The following is an 18,693-nucleotide window of genomic DNA, read 5'->3' as shown; positions in this document are numbered from 1 at the left end:
TCAATTCAATTATGAGTTTTCTTTTCGTCTTTCGCAAGGTTCGAAAATTGTAAATAAGATTTTCGAGGTGCCACATAGGATAATAGGATAATGTGGCACGAATGAAATAGAATTATTAACATATATAGTAATATAATTTGGTGCTTCAAATTTAGTATATTATATACAATTTATATTTATTTTTGTCAAACTTTAGTTATCTAATGAATAAAGGGTTGAAAATCCTTATTCATATATTAATTTATTTGTTTTTTAAATAATTATTTTAATTTTATTAATTGGATTGTAAAAGTTTATTGATTTTGTCGTCGATATCAATTAAATTATGAGTTTTTTTTCCGTCTTTTCCAAGGTTCAAACCCGTGACCTCCAATAGAGATTAAATATTGTATTTGTCTATTTGAAAAGTGAAAATAAGATTTTTGAGGTGCCACATAGGATAATAGAATGATGTGACACGAATGAAATAGAATTATTAACATGTGTCGTAATATAATCTCATGCTTCAGATTTAGTATATTATTGACAAAAATTTATATTTATTTTGTCAAACTTTAGTTATCTAATGAATAAAGGGTTGAAAATGCTAATTCATATATTAATTTAATTGTTTTTCAAATAATTATTTTAACTTTATTAATTGGATTGTAAAAATTTATTGATTTTGTAGTTGATATCAATTCAATTATGAGTTTTCTTTTCGTCTTTCCCAAAGTTCAAACTTGTGACCTCCAATAGAGATTAAATATTGTATTTGTCTAATTGAAAAGTGAAAATAAGATTTTGGAGGTGCCACATAGGATATAGGATGATGTGGCACGGATGAAATAGAATCATTAACCCGTGTCGTAATATAATCGGATACTTCAAATTTAGTATATTATTGACAAAAATTTATATTTATTTTTGTCAAACTTTAGTTATCTAATGAATAAAGGGTTGAAAATGCTAATTCATATATTAATTTAATTGTTTTTTTAAATAATTATTTCATTTTATTATTGGATTGTAAAAATTTACTGATTTTATCGTTGATATCAGTTCAATTATGAGTTTTCTTTTCGTCTTTCCAAGGTTCGAACCCATGACCTCCAATGAAGATTTTGGAAAGTGCCACAAAGGATAATACGATGATGTGGCACGAATTAAATAGAATTATTAACATTTGTCGTAATTAAAATAGAGTTATATTTATTTTTGTGAAACTTTAGTTATTTAATAAATTAAGGGTTGGAAATGCTAATTAATATATTAATTTAATTTTTTTTAAATAATTAGTTGAACTTTATTAAATTAACTGTCAAATAATACTGATTTAGTCTTTGATATCAATTCAATTATGAGTTTTCTTTTCGTCTTTCGCAAGGTTCGAAAATTGTAAATAAGATTTTCGAGGTGCCACATAGGATAATAGGATAATGTGGCACGAATGAAATAGAATTATTAACATATATAGTAATATAATTTGGTGCTTCAAATTTAGTATATTATATACAATTTATATTTATTTTTGTCAAACTTTAGTTATCTAATGAATAAAGGGTTGAAAATCCTTATTCATATATTAATTTATTTGTTTTTTAAATAATTATTTTAATTTTATTAATTGGATTGTAAAAGTTTATTGATTTTGTCGTCGATATCAATTAAATTATGAGTTTTTTTTCCGTCTTTTCCAAGGTTCAAACCCGTGACCTCCAATAGAGATTAAATATTGTATTTGTCTATTTGAAAAGTGAAAATAAGATTTTTGAGGTGCCACATAGGATAATAGAATGATGTGACACGAATGAAATAGAATTATTAACATGTGTCGTAATATAATCTCATGCTTCAGATTTAGTATATTATTGACAAAAATTTATATTTATTTTTGTCAAACTTTAGTTATCTAATGAATAAAGGGTTGAAAATGCTAATTCATATATTAATTTAATTGTTTTTCAAATAATTATTTTAACTTTATTAATTGGATTGTAAAAATTTATTGATTTTGTAGTTGATATCAATTCAATTATGAGTTTTCTTTTCGTCTTTCCCAAAGTTCAAACTTGTGACCTCCAATAGAGATTAAATATTGTATTTGTCTAATTGAAAAGTGAAAATAAGATTTTGGAGGTGCCACATAGGATACTAGGATGATGTGGCACGGATGAAATAGAATCATTAACCCGTGTCGTAATATAATCGGATACTTCAAATTAGTATATTATTGACAAAAATTTATATTTATTTTTGTCAAACTTTAGTTATCTAATGAATAAAGGGTTGAAAATGCTAATTCATATATTAATTTAATTGTTTTTTAAATAATTATTTCATTTTTATTATTGGATTGTAAAAATTTACTGATTTTATCGTTGATATCAGTTCAATTATGAGTTTTCTTTTCGTCTTTCCAAGGTTCGAACCCATGACCTCCAATGAAGATTTTGGAAAGTGCCACAAAGGATAATACGATGATGTGGCACGAATTAAATAGAATTATTAACATTTGTCGTAATTAAAATAGAGTTATATTTATTTTTGTGAAACTTTAGTTATTTAATAAATTAAGGGTTGGAAATGCTAATTAATATATTAATTTAATTGTTTTTTAAATAATTAGTTGAACTTTATTAAATTAACTGTCAAATAATACTGATTTAGTCTTTGATATCAATTCAATTATGAGTTTTCTTTTCGTCTTTCGCAAGGTTCGAAAATTGTAAATAAGATTTTCGAGGTGCCACATAGGATAATAGGATAATGTGGCACGAATGAAATAGAATTATTAACATATATAGTAATTTAATTTGGTGCTTCAAATTTAGTATATTATATACAATTTTATTTATTTTTGTCAAACTTTAGTTATCTAATGAATAAAGGGTTGAAAATCCTTATTCGTATATTAATTTATTTGTTTTTAAATAATTATTTTAATTTTATTAATTGGATTGTAAAAGTTTATTGATTTTGTCGTCGATATCAATTAAATTATGAGTTTTTTTCCGTCTTTTCCAAGGTTCAAACCCGTGACCTCCAATAGAGATTAAATATTGTATTTGTCTATTTGAAAAGTGAAAATAAGATTTTTGAGGTGCCACATAGGATAATAGAATGATGTGACACGAATGAAATAGAATTATTAACATGTGTCGTAATATAATCTCATGCTTCAGATTTAGTATATTATTGACAAAAATTTATATTTATTTTTGTCAAACTTTAGTTATCTAATGAATAAAGGGTTGAAAATGCTAATTCATATATTAATTTAATTGTTTTTCAAATAATTATTTAACTTTATTAATTGGATTGTAAAAATTTATTGATTTTGTAGTTGATATCAATTCAATTATGAGTTTTCTTTTCGTCTTTCCAAAGTTCAAACTTGTGACCTCCAATAGAGATTAAATATTGTATTTGTCTAATTGAAAAGTGAAAATAAGATTTTGGAGGTGCCACATAGGATACTAGGATGATGTGGCACGGATGAAATAGAATCATTAACCCGTGTCGTAATATAATCGGATACTTCAAATTTAGTATATTATTGACAAAAATTTATATTTATTTTGTCAAACTTTAGTTATCTAATGAATAAAGGGTTGAAAATGCTAATTCATATATGAATTTAATTGTTTTTTAAATAATTATTTCATTTTATTATTGGATTGTAAAAATTACTGATTTTATCGTTGATATCAGTTCAATTATGAGTTTTCTTTTCGTCTTTCCAAGGTTCGAACCCATGACCTCCAATGAAGATTTTGGAAAGTGCCACAAAGGATAATACGATGATGTGGCACGAATTAAATAGAATTATTAACATTTGTCGTAATTAAAATAGAGTTATATTTATTTTTGTGAAACTTTAGTTATTTAATAAATTAAGGGTTGGAAATGCTAATTAATATATTAATTTAATTGTTTTTTAAATAATTAGTTGAACTTTATTAAATTAACTGTCAAATAATACTGATTTAGTCTTTGATATCAATTCAATTATGAGTTTTCTTTTCGTCTTTCGCAAGGTTCGAAAATTGTAAATAAGATTTTCGAGGTGCCACATAGGATAATAGGATAATGTGGCACGAATGAAATAGAATTATTAACATATATAGTAATTAATTTGGTGCTTCAAATTTAGTATATTATATACAATTTATATTTATTTTTGTCAAACTTTAGTTATCTAATGAATAAAGGGTTGAAAATCCTTATTCGTATATTAATTTATTTGTTTTTAAATAATTATTTTAATTTTATTAATTGGATTGTAAAAGTTTATTGATTTTGTCGTCGATATCAATTAAATTATGAGTTTTTTTTCCGTCTTTTCCAAGGTTCAAACCCGTGACCTCCAATAGAGATTAAATATTGTATTTGTCTATTTGAAAAGTGAAAATAAGATTTTTGAGGTGCCACATAGGATAATAGAATGATGTGACACGAATGAAATAGAATTATTAACATGTGTCGTAATATAATCTCATGCTTCAGATTTAGTATATTATTGACAAAAATTATATTTATTTTTGTCAAACTTTAGTTATCTAATGAATAAAGGGTTGAAAATGCTAATTCATATATTAATTTAATTGTTTTTCAAATAATTATTTTAACTTTATTAATTGGATTGTAAAAATTTATTGATTTTGTAGTTGATATCAATTCAATTATGAGTTTTCTTTTCGTCTTTCCCAAAGTTCAAACTTGTGACCTCCAATAGAGATTAAATATTGTATTTGTCTAATTGAAAAGTGAAAATAAGATTTTGGAGGTGCCACATAGGATACTAGGATGATGTGGCACGGATGAAATAGAATCATTAACCCGTGTCGTAATATAATCGGATACTTCAAATTTAGTATATTATTGACAAAAATTTATATTTATTTTTGTCAAACTTTAGTTATCTAATGAATAAAGGGTTGAAAATGCTAATTCATATATTAATTTAATTGTTTTTTAAATAATTATTTCATTTTTATTATTGGATTGTAAAAATTTACTGATTTTATCGTTGATATCAGTTCAATTATGAGTTTTCTTTTCGTCTTTCCAAGGTTCGAACCCATGACCTCCAATGAAGATTTTGGAAAGTGCCACAAAGGATAATACGATGATGTGGCACGAATTAAATAGAATTATTAACATTTGTCGTAATTAAAATAGAATTATATTTATTTTTGTGAAACTTTAGTTATTTAATAAATTAAGGGTTGGAAATGCTAATTAATATATTAATTTAATTGTTTTTTAAATAATTAGTTGAACTTTATTAAATTAACTGACAAATAATACTGATTTAGTCTTTGATATCAATTCAATTATGAGTTTTCTTTTCGTCTTTCGCAAGGTTCGAAAATTGTAAATAAGATTTTCGAGGTGCCACATAGGATAATAGGATAATGTGGCACGAATGAAATAGAATTATTAACATATATAGTAATATAATTTGGTGCTTCAAATTTAGTATATTATATACAATTTATATTTATTTTTGTCAAACTTTAGTTATCTAATGAATAAAGGGTTGAAAATCCTTATTCATATATTAATTTATTTGTTTTTTAAATAATTATTTAATTTTATTAATTGGATTGTAAAAGTTTATTGATTTTGTCGTCGATATCAATTAAATTATGAGTTTTTTTCCGTCTTTTCCAAGGTTCAAACCCGTGACCTCCAATAGAGATTAAATATTGTATTTGTCTATTTGAAAAGTGAAAATAAGATTTTTGAGGTGCCACATAGGATAATAGAATGATGTGACACGAATGAAATAGAATTATTAACATGTGTCGTAATATAATCTCATGCTTCAGATTTAGTCTATTATTGACAAAAATTATATTTATTTTTGTCAAACTTTAGTTATCTAATGAATAAAGGGTTGAAAATGCTAATTCATATATTAATTTAATTGTTTTTCAAATAATTATTTTAACTTTATTAATTGGATTGTAAAAATTTATTGATTTTGTAGTTGATATCAATTCAATTATGAGTTTTCTTTTCGTCTTTCCCAAAGTTCAAACTTGTGACCTCCAATAGAGATTAAATATTGTATTTGTCTAATTGAAAAGTGAAAATAAGATTTTGGAGGTGCCACATAGGATACTAGGATGATGTGGCACGGATGAAATAGAATCATTAACCCGTGTCGTAATATAATCGGATACTTCAAATTTAGTATATTATTGACAAAAATTTATATTTATTTTTGTCAAACTTTAGTTATCTAATGAATAAAGGGTTGAAAATGCTAATTCATATATTAATTTAATTGTTTTTTTAAATAATTATTTCATTTTTATTATTGGATTGTAAAAATTTACTGATTTTATCGTTGATATCAGTTCAATTATGAGTTTTCTTTTCGTCTTTCCAAGGTTCGAACCCATGACCTCCAATGAAGATTTTGGAAAGTGCCACAAAGGATAATACGATGATGTGGCACGAATTAAATAGAATTATTAACATTTGTCGTAATTAAAATAGAGTTATATTTATTTTTGTGAAACTTTAGTTATTTAATAAATTAAGGGTTGGAAATGCTAATTAATATATTAATTTAATTGTTTTTTAAATAATTAGTTGAACTTTATTAAATTAACTGTCAAATAATACTGATTTAGTCTTTGATATCAATTCAATTATGAGTTTTCTTTTCGTCTTTCGCAAGGTTCAAAAATTGTAAATAAGATTTTCGAGGTGCCACATAGGATAATAGGATAATGTGGCACGAATGAAATAGAATTATTAACATATATAGTAATTTAATTTGGTGCTTCAAATTTAGTATATTATATACAATTTATATTTATTTTTGTCAAACTTTAGTTATCTAATGAATAAAGGGTTGAAAATCCTTATTCGTATATTAATTTATTTGTTTTTAAATAATTATTTAATTTTATTAATTGGATTGTAAAAGTTTATTGATTTTGTCGTCGATATCAATTAAATTATGAGTTTTTTTCCGTCTTTTCCAAGGTTCAAACCCGTGACCTCCAATAGAGATTAAATATTGTATTTGTCTATTTGAAAAGTGAAAATAAGATTTTTGAGGTGCCACATAGGATAATAGAATGATGTGACACGAATGAAATAGAATTATTAACATGTGTCGTAATATAATCTCATGCTTCAGATTTAGTATATTATTGACAAAAATTTATATTTATTTTTGTCAAACTTTAGTTATCTAATGAATAAAGGGTTGAAAATGCTAATTCATATATTAATTTAATTGTTTTTCAAATAATTATTTTAACTTTATTAATTGGATTGTAAAAATTTATTGATTTTGTAGTTGATATCAATTCAATTATGAGTTTTCTTTTCGTCTTTCCCAAAGTTCAAACTTGTGACCTCCAATAGAGATTAAATATTGTATTTGTCTAATTGAAAAGTGAAAATAAGATTTTGGAGGTGCCACATAGGATACTAGGATGATGTGGCACGGATGAAATAGAATCATTAACCCGTGTCGTAATATAATCGGATACTTCAAATTTAGTATATTATTGACAAAATTTATATTTATTTTTGTCAAACTTTAGTTATCTAATGAATAAAGGGTTGAAAATGCTAATTCATATATTAATTTAATTGTTTTTTAAATAATTATTTCATTTTTATTATTGGATTGTAAAAATTTACTGATTTTATCGTTGATATCAGTTCAATTATGAGTTTTCTTTTCGTCTTTCCAAGGTTCGAACCCATGACCTCCAATGAAGATTTTGGAAAGTGCCACAAAGGATAATACGATGATGTGGCACGAATTAAATAGAATTATTAACATTTGTCGTAATTAAAATAGAATTATATTTATTTTTGTGAAACTTTAGTTATTTAATAAATTAAGGGTGGAAATGCTAATTAATATATTAATTTAATTGTTTTTTAAATAATTAGTTGAACTTTATTAAATTAACTGACAAATAATACTGATTTAGTCTTTGATATCAATTCAATTATGAGTTTTCTTTTCGTCTTTCGCAAGGTTCGAAAATTGTAAATAAGATTTTCGAGGTGCCACATAGGATAATAGGATAATGTGGCACGAATGAAATAGAATTATTAACATATATAGTAATATAATTTGGTGCTTCAAATTTGGAATATTATATACAATTTATATTTATTTTTGTCAAACTTTAGTTATCTAATGAATAAAGGGTTGAAAATCCTTATTCATATATTAATTTATTTGTTTTTTAAATAATTATTTTAATTTTATTAATTGGATTGTAAAAGTTTATTGATTTTGTCGTCGATATCAATTAAATTATGATTTTTTTTCCGTCTTTTCCAAGGTTCAAACCCGTGACCTCCAATAGAGATTAAATATTGTATTTGTCTATTTGAAAAGTGAAAATAAGATTTTTGAGGTGCCACATAGGATAATAGAATGATGTGACACGAATGAAATAGAATTATTAACATGTGTCGTAATATAATCTCATGCTTCAGATTTAGTATATTATTGACAAAAATTTATATTTATTTTGTCAAACTTTAGTTATCTAATGAATAAAGGGTTGAAAATGCTAATTCATATATTAATTTAATTGTTTTTCAAATAATCATTTTAACTTTATTAATTGGATTGTAAAAATTTATTGATTTTGTAGTTGATATCAATTCAATTATGAGTTTTCTTTTCGTCTTTCCCAAAGTTCAAACTTGTGACCTCCAATAGAGATTAAATATTGTATTTGTCTAATTGAAAAGTGAAAATAAGATTTTGGAGGTGCCACATAGGATACTAGGATGATGTGGCACGGATGAAATAGAATCATTAACCCGTGTCGTAATATAATCGGATACTTCAAATTTAGTATATTATTGACAAAAATTTATATTTATTTTTGTCAAACTTTAGTTATCTAATGAATAAAGGGTTGAAAATGCTAATTCATATATTAATTTAATTGTTTTTTAAATAATTATTTCATTTTTATTATTGGATTGTAAAAATTTACTGATTTTATCGTTGATATCAGTTCAATTATGAGTTTTCTTTTCGTCTTTCCAAGGTTCGAACCCATGACCTCCAATGAAGATTTTGGAAAGTGCCACAAAGGATAATACGATGATGTGGCACGAATTAAATAGAATTATTAACATTTGTCGTAATTAAAATAGAATTATATTTATTTTTGTGAAACTTTAGTTATTTAATAAATTAAGGGTTGGAAATGCTAATTAATATATTAATTTAATTGTTTTTTAAATAATTAGTTGAACTTTATTAAATTAACTGACAAATAATACTGATTTAGTCTTTGATATCAATTCAATTATGAGTTTTCTTTTCGTCTTTCGCAAGGTTCGAAAATTGTAAAATAAGATTTTCGAGGTGCCACATAGGATAATAGGATAATATGGCACGAATGAAATAGAATTATTAACATATATAGTAATATAATTTGGTGCTTCAAATTTAGTATATTATATACAATTTATATTTATTTTTGTCAAACTTTAGTTATCTAATGAATAAAGGGTTGAAAATCCTTATTCATATATTAATTTATTTGTTTTTTAAATAATTATTTTAATTTTATTAATTGGATTGTAAAAGTTTATTGATTTTGTCGTCGATATCAATTAAATTATGAGTTTTTTTTCCGTCTTTTCCAAGGTTCAAACCCGTGACCTCCAATAGAGATTAAATATTGTATTTGTCTATTTGAAAAGTGAAAATAAGATTTTTGAGGTGCCACATAGGATAATAGAATGATGTGACACGATTGAAATATAATTATTAACATGTGTCGTAATATAATCTCATGCTTCAGATTTAGTATATTATTGTCAAAAATTTATATTTATTTTTGTCAAACTTTAGTTATCTAATGAAGAAAGGGTTTAAAATGCTAATTCATATATTAATTTAATTGTTTTTTAAATAATTATTTTAACTTTATTAATTGGATTGTAAAAAATTATAGATTTTGTAGTTGATATCAATTCAATTATGAGTTTTCTTTTCGTCTTTCCCATGTTCGAACCCATGACCTCCAATGGAGATTAAATATTGTATTTGTCTATTTGAAAAGGGAAAATAAGATTTTGGAGGTGTCACATAGGATAATAGGACGATGTGGCACGGATTAAATAGAATTATTAATATGTGTCAGTAATATAATCCGATGCTTCAGATTATATAGATTATATAGATGTGTGTAGTATATTATATAGATGTGTCGTAATATAATCTCATGCTTCAGATTTAGTATATTATTGACAAAAATTTATATTTATTTTTGTCAAACTTTAGTTACCTAATGAATAAAGGGTTGAAAATGCTAATTCATATATTAATTTAATTGTTTTTTAAATAATTATTTTAACTTTATTAATTGGATTGTAAAAATTTACAGATTTTGTAGTTGATATCAATTCAATTATGAGTTTTCTTTTTGTCTTTCCAAGGTTCGAACCAATGACCTCCAATGGAGATTAAATATTGTATTTGTCTATTTGAAAATGGAAAATAAGATTTTGGAGGTGTCACATAGGATAATAGGATGATGTGGCACGAATTAAATATAATTATTAACATGTGTCGTAATATAATCTGATGCTTCAGATTTAGTATATTATATAGATGTGTCGTAATATAATGTGATGCTTCAGATTTAGTATATTATATAGATGTGTCATAATATAATCTGATGCTTTAGATTTAGTATGTTATATAAAATTTATATTTGTCAAACTTTAGTTATCTAGCGAATAAAGGGTTGAAAATGCTAATTCATATATTAATTTAATTGTTTTTTAAATAATTATTTTAACTTTGTTAATTGTATTGTAAAAATTTATTGATTTTTTCGTTGATATCAATTCAATTATGAGTTTTCTTTTTGTCTTACCCAGGGTTCAAACGTTTGACCTCCAATAGAGATTAAATATTGTATTTGTCTAATTGAAAAGTGAAAATAAGATTTTGGAGGTGCCACATAAGATAATAGGATGATGTGGCACGAATGAAATAGAATTATTAACATGTGTCGTAATATAATCTCATGCTTCAGATTTAGTATATTATTGACAAAAACTTATATTTATTTTGTCAAACTTTAGTTATCTAATGAATAAAGGGTTGAAATGCTAATTCATATATTAATTTAATTGTTTTTTAAAAAATAATTTTAACTTTATCAATGGATTGTAAAAATTTATTGATTTTGTCGTTGATATCAGTTCAATTATGAGTTTTATTTTCGTCTTTCCAAGGTTCGAACCCATAACCTCCAATGGAGATTAAATATAGCATTTGTCTATTTGAAAAGTGAAAATAAGATTTTAGAAGTGCCACATAGGACAATACGATGATGTGGCAAATATATGTATTAACATGTGTCGCAATATAAATAGAATTATATTTATTTTTGTCAAACTTTAGTTATTTAATAAATTAGGGGTTGAAAATCCTAATTAATACATTAATTTAATTATTTTTTAAATAATTATTTTAACTTTATTAATATATTTGTAAAAATTTACTGATTTTGTCGTTGATATCAATTCATTTATGAGTTTTCTTTGCGTCTTTCCCAAGGTTCGAACCGTGACCACCAATGGAGATTAAATATTGTATTTGTCTATTTGAAAAGTGAAAATAAGATTTTGGAGGTGTCACATAGGATAAAAGGATGTTGTGGCGCGAATTAATTAGAATTATTAACATGTGTCATAATATGATTTGATGCTTCAAATTTAGTATGTTATATAGATGTGTCGTAATATAGTCTGGTGCTCCTGATTTAGTATATTATATAAAATTTATATTTATTTTTGTCAAACTTTAGTTATCTAATGAATAAAGGCTTGTAAATTCTAATTCATATATTAATTTAATTGTTTTTTAAAAAATTATTTTAACTTTATTAATTGGATTGTAAAAATTTATTGATTTTGTCGTTGATATCAATTCAATTATGAGTTTTCTTTTAGTCTTTCCAAGGTTCGAACCTATGACCTCCAATAGAGATTAAATATTGTATATGTCTAATTGAAAACTGAAAATAAGATTTTGGACGTGCCACACAGGATAATAGGATGATGTGGCACAAATTAAATAGAATTAGAGATTAATTACTATACACTGTCAGTGTAAAAAGTTTTACACTGTCGGTTCATCACCATCACCCGTTTGTATTACTTTATAGCTTTTTAAAATAAAAGTCAACCTTCTTTTAATATCCAACGTCTATAATTAAGTGATGGTGTAAAACTCTTTTACACTGACAGTGTATTTCAATTAATCTCATAGAATTATTAACCTGTGTCATAATATAAATAGAATTATATTTATTTTTTATCAAACTTTAGTTATTTAATAAATTAAGGGTTGAAAATGATAATTAATATATTAATTTAATTATTTTTTAAATAATTATTTTAACTTCCTTAATTTAATTGTAAAAATTTACTGATTTTTTCGTTGATATCCATTCAATTATGAGTTTTCTTTTTGTCTTCCAAGGTTCGAACCAATGACCTCCAATGGAGATTAAATATTGTATTTGTCTATTTGAAAAGGGAAAATAAGATTTTGGCGGTGCCACATAGGATAATAGGATGATGTGGCACGAATTAAATAGAATTATTAACATGTGTCGTAATATAATCTGATGCTTCAGATTTAGTATATTATATAGATGTGTCGTAATATAATGTGATGCTTCAGATTTAGTGTATTATATAGATGTGTCGTAATATAATCTGATGCTTCAGATTTAGTATATTATATAAAATTTATATTTGTCAAACTTTAGTTATCTAATGAATAAAGAATTGAAAATGTTAATTCATATATTAATTTAATTGTTTTTTAAATAATTATTTTAACTTTATTAATTGTATTGTAAAAATTTATTGATTTTGTCATTGATATCAATTCAATTATGAGTTTTATTTCCGTCTTACCCAAGGTTCAAACGTTTGACCTCCAATACAGATTAAATATTGTATTTGTCTAATTCAAAAGTGAAAATAAGATTTTGGAGGTTCCACATAAGATAATAGGATGATGTGGCACGAATGAAATATAATTATTAACATGTGTCGTAATATAATCTCATGCTTCAGATTTAGTATATTATTGACAAAACTTTATATTTAATTTTGTCAAACTTTAGTTATCTAATGAATAAAGGGTTGAAATGCTAATTCATATATTAATTTAATTGTTTTTTAAAAAATAATTTTAAATTTATCAATGGATTGTAAAAATTTATTGATTTTATCGTTGATATCAGTTCAATTATGAGTTTTCTTTTCGTCTTTCCAAGGTTCGAACCCATGACCTCCAATGGAGATTAAATATAGCATTTGTCTATTTGAAAAGTGAAAATAAGATTTTAGAAGTGTCACATAGGATAATACGATGATGTGGCACGAATTAAATAGAATTATTAAGTTGTGTCTGCAATATAAATAGAATTATATTTATTTTTGTCAAACTTTAGTTATTTAATAAATTAAGGGTTGAAAATCCTAATTAATACATTAATTTAATTATTTTTTAATTAATTATTTTAACTTTATTAATTTATTTGTAAAAATTTACTGATTTTGTCGTTGATATCAATTCATTTATGAGTTTTCTTTGCGTCTTTCCGAAGGTTCGAACCTGTGACCACCAATGGAGATTAAATATTGTATTTGTCTATTTGAAAAGTGAAAATAAGATTTTGGAGGTGTCACATAGGATAAAAGGATGATGTGGCGCGAATTAAATAGAATTATTAACATGTGTCGTAATATAATCTGATGCTTCAAATTTAGTATGTTATATAGATGTGTCGTAATATAGTCTGATGCTCCAGATTTAGTATATTATATCAAATTTAGTAATGTAAAAGTTTATTGATTTTGTCGTTGATATCAATTTAATTATGAGTTTTTTTTCCGTCTTTCCCAAGGTTCAAAACCGTGACCTCCAATAGAGATTAAATATTGTATTTGTCTATTTGAAAAGTGAAAATAAGATTTTGGAGGTGCCACATAGGATAATAGGATGATGTGACATAAATGAAATAGAATTATTAACACGTGTCGTAATATAATCTCATGCTTCAGATTTAGTATATTATTGACAAAAATTTATATTTATTTTTGTCAAACTTTAGTTATCTAATGAATAAAAGTTTATAAATTCTAATTCATATATTAATTTAATTGTTTTTTAAATTGATTTTGTCGTTGATATCAATTCAAATATGAGTTTTCTTTTAGTCTTTCCAAGGTTCGAACCTATGACCTCCAATAGAGATTAAATATTGTATTTGTCACATTGAAAACTGAAAATAAGATTTTGGAGGTGCCACATAGGATAATAGGATGATGTGGCACAAATTAAATAGAATTATTAACCTGTGTCGTAATATAAATAGAATTATATTTATTTTTATCAAACTTTAGTTATTTAATAAATTAAGGGTTGAAAATGCTAATTAATATATTAAGTTAATTATTTTTTAAATAATTATTTTAACTTTATTAATTTAATTGTAAAAATTTACTGATTTTGTCGTTGATATCCATTCAATTATGAGTTTACTTTTTGTCTTTCCAAGGTTCGAACCAATGACCTCCAATGGAGATTAAATATTGTATTTGTCTATTTGTAAAGGGAAAATAAGATTTTGGCGGTGCCACATAGGATAATAGGATGATGTGGCACAAATTAAATAGAATTATTAACATGTGTCGTAATATAATTTGATGCTTCAGATTTAGTATATTATATAGATGTGTCATAATATAATGTGATGCTTCAGATTTAGTATATTATATAGATGTGTCGTAATATAATCTGATGCTTCAGATTTAGTATATTATATAAAATTTATATTTGTCAAACTTTAGTTATCTAATGAATGAAGGGTTGAAAATGCTAATTCATATTTTAATTTAATTGTTTTTGTAATATCCCATATTCCTTTAAATGCTCAATTAGTTGTCAGTTGAGATCAATTGAGTTCCTGTGTACCCTATCTTTTGTTAGTTGTAACGATTGGAGCTCCTATGTGCTCTAAATATTGTCAATTGGGACCAATAGAGTAACCAGTAAACTCTGAAGAGATTAATTATTAATAAAAGAGACACACCGATATTAATAAGTACAAGAGAGGACCTTTTTGGTAACATTAATAATTGGTCAATTGGTGCTGGAAGATAAAATATCAATTGAGATATTTTATAATACTCCTTAATATTATATATATATATATATATATATATATATATATATATATATATATATATATATATATATATATTACATAATATATGTGTGATGGATAAGAAGAAAGGAAAGCAAAGGATAAGAATAAGAAGAGTGGGTAGGGAAGTAGAGAGTTATTAGAAAGAACAAGGAAATAAGAGAGAAAGAGGAAAAGAGAAGAAGGGAGAAAGGAAGAAGAAAAGAGAAAGAGGAAGGAAGCCATGGAACCAATACAATATTAAATTATCAAACTTTAGTTATTTAATAAATTAAGGGTTGAAAATGCTAATTAATATATTAATTTAATTATTTTTTAAATAATTATTTTAACTTTATTAATTTAATTGTAAAAATTTACTGATTTTGTCGTTGATATCCATTCAATTATGAGTTTACTTTTTGTCTTTCCAAGGTTCGAACCAATGACCTCCAATGGAGATTAAATATTGTATTTGTCTATTTGAAAAGGGAAAATAAGATTTTGGCGGTGCCACATAGGATAATAGGATGATGTGGCACAAATTAAATAGAATTATTAACATGTGTCGTAATATAATCAGATGCTTCAGATTTAGTATATTATATAGATGTGTCATAATATAATGTGATGCTTCAGATTTAGTATATTATATAGATGTGTCGTAATATAATCTGATGCTTCAGATTTAGTATATTATATAAAATTTATATTTGTCAAACTTTAGTTATCTAATGAATGAAGGGTTGAAAATGCTAATTCATATTTTAATTTAATTGTTTTTGTAATATCCCATATTCCTTTAAATGCTCAATTAGTTGGTGAATGATATGAGCATGGGACCAATTGCATTTGCTTTTGAATTGTTTTAATGTGATTTTGGTTGAATATTACTTGCTGTTTAGAATTTTTTATCCCTTTTGGACCCTAGGCTTGGCCTAGTGGTCTTGTTTCTCACATTTGGTGTGGATTTTCAGGATGAAATGCACAATGCTTAAGGAAGATTGCTTCAAGGCAATTTGAATTGAGTTTGGTTGATGTTTATAAACTAACTTGACTTTGTTTTGTAGGGATTGATGCTTGAGCTTGAGCTTATAGCTTGCACTTGTGTGCATTAACTTGTGTTGTCTGTATAGATTGACATTTGCTGTTTATTGTTGGTTTGTCTGAGTACTGATGATACTTGATTGATTTCAGGTACATTTAGTCGCTTACAGTTCTTTAAGAACTTGCTTGCTGCTGCTTGGTTTTTAAACCACTTGAGGTAGGACTTCTATTCTCCATGTAGTCTGGAAGACCTGGCCTGTTACTTGGCCAGGCAACTGTCTGAAGTCCTCCTTAAGAGGCGATGTTTGTGGTTGTTTACATTTGTGCCAAGCAGGTAAAGACCTCTATGAGGCAATTGGTGGATCAAAGGGATATGCAATCTATCCCCCACTATTCTGTTGAGTCGTCCCTCTGCTCACACGGCTGTGTTGACGCATTGGGACACAAACCCAAGATCTTGTGCTGTTGCACAATCGAGTCAGAGTCTTGAGCATAGAAGGGTCCCTCCATTCTGGACCCACGCTCCTTTGTCTGAAGCTCTCCCTGGTCAGGGATAAGAGCTGTGAAGTCTAATCTTCACTCACCTTTCATCTGCTTCACCTTAGCCCCTCAATGGCAAGGTTAAGAGCGAATACTACCCATGTACAGATGACTTGCTTCGGCAGTCAAACCCATTGTTTAAGCCTCACTTGACTGGTTATAGTGTGTGCTATGTGAATATTTGCTTGAAATGCTTGTTTTGATCTGTTGATGCTTGCTTGCTTTCTTCCTGGATAGGATTAGCTTGCAGTTGTGCAAGTAGGTAGAAACCTCAACGTAGGGCAATGATGCATGACAACACTAGGCTCGAGTACAGCTCCCTGGTAGTGTGTCTTCCCTTGGTTTCTGGCTAGATTTTCTTTCCCTTTAGGGGGAACTACATCGCCCTGTTCCTCGTTCCAGACGAGGTATGTAGGCAGGAGACCGTGCGAGGTCTCTCCGGGCACTTTTTTTCTTTTTGTGTGTGTTCGCTTGTTATCTTCTGGCGTGTGTTTTGGTTCGGATGCCGATGTAAGTCCAGTGATTGGCGGTCGGGCTCCACGTTTGCCTTCTGGTGTGCGTTTTGGTTCGGATGCTGATGTAAGTCCAGTGATTGGCATTCAGGCTCCATGTTTGCCGGTGTGTTTATTTGCTTGTTTGGCGTGCGTGAGCTGAACTACGGCAGCTCTGATTCTCGTTCCAGACGAGATACGTAGGCATAGGATGCGATGTCCTAGCGAGCTCCCTTCCTCTTAACCCCACCTGCGTTCCTTGTGTGTGTGTGTGATGTTTAGCAACCTTTTCTTTTCTTAGAGCGTGGATCCCGTCGAGTACGACGGACGTGAGGGGTGCTAATACCTTCCCCTTGCGTAACCGACTCCCTTACCCTTTCTCTTTGGTCGCGAGACCATTTCCTTTCCAGGTTTCTCTGAGCGTTTCCTTTCCCTATCTTGGGATAAATAACACGCAGTGGCGGCTCTGTGTTGTGTTTTTATTTCAGCCCGCCGGTTGTTTTTCGCGGATGCGACAGCTGGCGACTCTGCTGGGGATTATTGAGATGTTGACCTGTGCTGGTCCATCTTCCCTAAGCGAGTTCTTCCTAGCGTTCTAGGATAGTTTAGGTTGCTTGTTTTGCTGTATTTATTGCATTTATTATTTTAACAGTGTCTATATTTGCATAAATATTTGCATGCATCATACTATCATGTTGCCGTCCTCTGTGCAGGTGGTTCCTCTGTGGGGGTGGGTGTTCTGAGTGGGGCTAAAACCCAGGCCCGAGTATAAACCTAGGATTAGTGTGGTCTCATGTTGCCTCTTTCATGTTAAGTCAATATGTGCCTGGCAGCATGATGTACCACAAGCCGGACGAGGTTCATTTGATAGTGCTTGCCTCTGTGGGTATTCCGCTTTGGTTGAGTTACTTCATCTGAACTGTTGACTCGGGTGACCGATCATTTCCCGGATCTTTGGTTTAGACGATCTCAGGAGAGCTACAATGGCACACCCGAAAGGGCAAACCCATTGAGTATCTCTGCCCGATTGTCGAGACTATTATCCGCCTTAGGATGACCTGATTAGAATTTACCTGTGAGGGGAGGGTGATTCTTTCAGATGCATGTTCAGATGGTGATTTTTTGTTCCGTGGATCAGAGTCCTATTTATAAGTCGGATTTATGGCCATTTATTTCTGAGACGCCGGAGTGCTGTCCAAGTTATTTATCAGTGGGGATCCGTTTATTTCAGGATTCCCCGGGCCGATTCAGAGGTTGTGGTTATTTGTTCAGTGGATCTCTGATGATGATGATGATGATGTATCTTGTAGTTCCGTTTATTTCGGAATCCCTTGAGTTGGAATTGTGGGTACATTTTCCCTCAGATGGTTATGATCAGTTCAGAGACCAGGTTT

The sequence above is a fragment of the Lathyrus oleraceus genome, chromosome 6 (assembly GCF_024323335.1).
Source record: "Lathyrus oleraceus cultivar Zhongwan6 chromosome 6, CAAS_Psat_ZW6_1.0, whole genome shotgun sequence".
NCBI lineage: Eukaryota > Viridiplantae > Streptophyta > Magnoliopsida > Fabales > Fabaceae > Lathyrus > Lathyrus oleraceus.
Note: the sequence above shows the minus strand (reverse complement) of the source record.